Source organism: Malaclemys terrapin, chromosome 18 (genome assembly GCF_027887155.1).
Source record: "Malaclemys terrapin pileata isolate rMalTer1 chromosome 18, rMalTer1.hap1, whole genome shotgun sequence".
Lineage (NCBI taxonomy): Eukaryota > Metazoa > Chordata > Testudines > Emydidae > Malaclemys > Malaclemys terrapin.
Window position 1 is genome coordinate 18,317,448 of NC_071522.1, and position 3,746 is coordinate 18,321,193.

Genomic DNA, 3,746 nt, shown 5'->3' on the forward strand with positions numbered 1-3,746 from the left:
GGATCTGGCTTTGTTCAGGCGTGGTGGCCAAGGCTATGTGAGAGATACGGGTTGCACAATGGTTGCCATTTCTCTCGTTCATTCCAATGCCCTTCGGGAGACCAGGCAGGGGAAGCCAAACAGACGATTTCCACCCTTTTTGCTGGTGAGGCAGGATTTCCAAGAGGCAGAGCACAACCCAAGAGCAAATACCCCTCCAATAATAGGCGAAGCAGAGACAAGGGATGTACCCCGGGAAAGGGCAGCATGCGTAACAACACAAGCAAGAGCAGCTTCCATCTAGGCACAGGCAGCTAGAAGGGCAGAAGCTAATCCCCCTGGCTACTGAACAGAAAGAGTCTTCTCATTCCAGTAATAAACCAGCTGATGAGGTGTTGCTTTTCTCCCGTTTGTCCAAGGGGCATGTGGCTGGGTGCAAGATGTGCACAGCTCACCAATAAAGTCAATGATATTCCACAACTTCTGCTTATTTAGCTGGGGAGAGAGAGGGGTGGGGGAGGAGGGGATCAAGAATCAGCTTCAACAACAAAGCGATGCAGAGAGAGTCTCTGCTCCTGAACTCCTCCTGCCTTGCAGGACTAGGAAGTGTTGTTGGTGGCACAGGAACAGAATGGCACAGACCTGGAATTTGAAAAGCCCCAATGGCAAAGCCCAACACTGGTCAATTCATGTTTATTATTTATGTTACCATAGCGCCGACGAGCCCCAGTGGCGGACCAAAATCCCGTTGTGCTAGGCCCTGTACACACAGAACAAAAAGCTGGCCCCCGCCCCAGGGAGGTTACAAAAGGCCCTGCTGCAACAGTGGAAAGAGGATACTTACAGAAAAGCTGCCTGGATTAGGTTTCTAAACATCCATATTAATTATTATTTGTTGTTGTTATTATTAATCCATGTTAGGATGTGGCGACACGGACACTGCTTCCATAGTTCAAATCCCATTTATGCTCCTATTCATAGGCAATGAGCTGAGCCACCTTTCCTGCCCCCAACTAAGAGCCCCTGGCCAGAGAACAGGCAGACAGACGAGAGGGGCACCGTGTACCAAACAATAAGAATGGACAGAAATCGGCTCTGACAGAGCCTCTGGCTGGTTAAAGCACTGCACCAAGGACCCAGGAGACCACACATTTCCAGGCACGTGGGGCCAAATCTTTAGTAGAACTCAGGACCCAGATTTTGCCAGTCCTCGGCACCCACATGTAGGCCCGGTTTTGAAAAGGTCTCAGCAACCAGCAGCTCCCATGGCAACACGGATGGTCCGATTTTCAGAAAAACACAGTAAGTTGGGTGCTGAGCGCTGCTGAAAAGATGGCCACTTATTTTGGTGCCTAACTGGGTGTTGAGCCCTTTTGAAAACTTGGCCCCCATTATGGATGCTGAACTCTGTGGATAATTCTGGCCACAATAGTGACCTGCCTCAGTCTCCCATTATAAGAATGGGATAATAATTCTCTACTTCTCAGAGGGATTGTTAGGCTTACCCCATTCATGTTTGTGAGGGATTCAGATACTCTGGTGATGGGGGCTAGATACGTAGAAGCCAACTCTAGAGCCGCAGGCCCTCCACCACTGCCATATGAGAGCAACCATTGGGATTGCCTGAGAGCAGCTCCCAGAAGGGAATGTAGGGAGAGAGTGAGTCTGAGAGATGATGAGGTCATGGGAAGCGTTCCTTGCTACGTAGCACCCTTGGATTCCTTTCCAAATACAGTTCATCACCAAATTGGCTAGTTCTGAGTCTCTCGCTAGCAGCAGCAAACTCCTTGCTGAGAAACGATGTCATTTGTTTCTCCGGCCCGGGAGCCCAAGGCTGACAACCACAAATCATAAAATCATATATGCATCCAAAGAAGTGGGCTGTAGCCCACGAAAGCTTATGCTCTAATAAATGTGTTAGTCTCTAAGGTGCCACAAGTACTCCTGTTCTTTTTGCGGATACAGACTAACGCAGCTGCTACTCTGAAACCTATCATAGAATCATAGAATATCAAGGTTGGAAGGGGCCTCAGGAGGTCATCTAGTCCAACCCCCTGCTCAAAGCAGGACCAATCCCCAGACAGATTTTTGCCCCAGATCCCTAAATGGCCCCCTCAAGGATTAAACTCACAACCCTGGGTTTAGCAGGCCAATGCTCAAACCACCGATCACTTTCACTCTGTGTCCCTGATCCGTATGCAGACCCCTTATCTGCATGGTTCTCTGTCCCATAGTCTGCCCTCGTCCCTTAAGCAGAACTCCCTTTGGTGTGAACAGAAATACGTGCCATGGAGAAGAGATCCACCATGCACACCAGAGGGAGGAATTGTGCTCATGTAACCCACACACCTCCTGGGTGTGGTGCTCTGTCCCCTCTAGCGGCACTGAGACCACTTAGGGCTGGTCCACACTAAGCCCCCAGTTCGAACTAAGATACACAACTTTAGCTACGTGAATAATGTAGCTGAAGTCGAAGTATCTTAGTTCGAACTTAAAGGTACTTACCGCAGGTCCACACGCGGCAGGCAGGCTCCCCCCGTCGTCTCCGCCTACTCCTCTCGCGGAGCAGGATTACCGGCGTCGACAGCAAGCACTTCTGGGATTGATTTATCGCGTCTAGACAAGACATGATAAATCGATCCCAGAAGATCGATTGCTTGCCGCCCAACCAGCTGGTAAGTATAGACGTACCCTTAGAGATTAATGAATCTGCTACAGCATTAGCTAGGTGCCATGTGGCTTTAACTCATGCAGTAGAGGCTCATGCACTAAGCTCCAGAGGTCCCAGGTTTGATCCCACCTGCCAACGACCGGGGTCTGTTGGTGTTACAAGTGGGGGCTCATCTGGGATTTCAACTGAGAAGTCTCTGAAGCTTGGGACACACTTCCTCAGGTAGGGGACATATGTAACCCACACACCTCCTGTGTGTGGTGTTCTGTCCCATCTAGTGGCACCGAGACCACTTAGAGATTAATGAGTCTCCTCTACTGCCTTAGCTAAGGGCCATGTGGCTTGAGGCTCATGCATTTAGCTCTAGTGGTCCCAGGTTCGATCCTGTCCGCCATTGGTCAGTGTTACACTCACATGGAAAAATCCTGCCCTCTTGCAGATGAACTGCCGTGCAAGGTGGAGACTCAGAGAGACCGTGGTGATGGAGCACACCTCCTGCCCTGGGTGGAGCCCAGCTGTTGTACCAGGTGGTTTGGGCCCAAAGAAGACCGCCGGTATGTAGATCCTCCACCCCTTTTCCCCAGAGGTGGGCAAAGACCATGAGGCTATTCCATCTCTAGTAGTGGTAGTGGAGCAGCTCCACTTGTTTCTTGATCTGGACAGAGGATTTCTACCAGCTTCCTTCCCCCTCAGAATTCCTCAATGCCCAGTCAAGTTACACAGACTGGGTGGAGGATTTGGGTCTGTACCATAAAGTGCCAAATTTTGCTCTCAGTTATGCCAAAGCAATCTCATTCACGACTCTGGGGTTCTACCCCTAAACTCTCTTTATAGAAAGATTGTGATGGAACTACAAACTGGTGAATAATTTATCTACCCTGACTGCTTGTATGATTGACCCAGGAACAATTTCCTCCCCCTACAGCAAAGGTGTTTCTAAGGGTGGAAGTTCATCCCTCAGTTGTTTCCAATAGTGTCTACTTAAAAGTGCTGCAATTCTGTTATTAATAAACTGGGATAATTCTACAATTTATATTTTATTGCCCGAGGGCAAAGAAGTCAAGTGATTTATGAAACTGACCACATCGCTAAGACA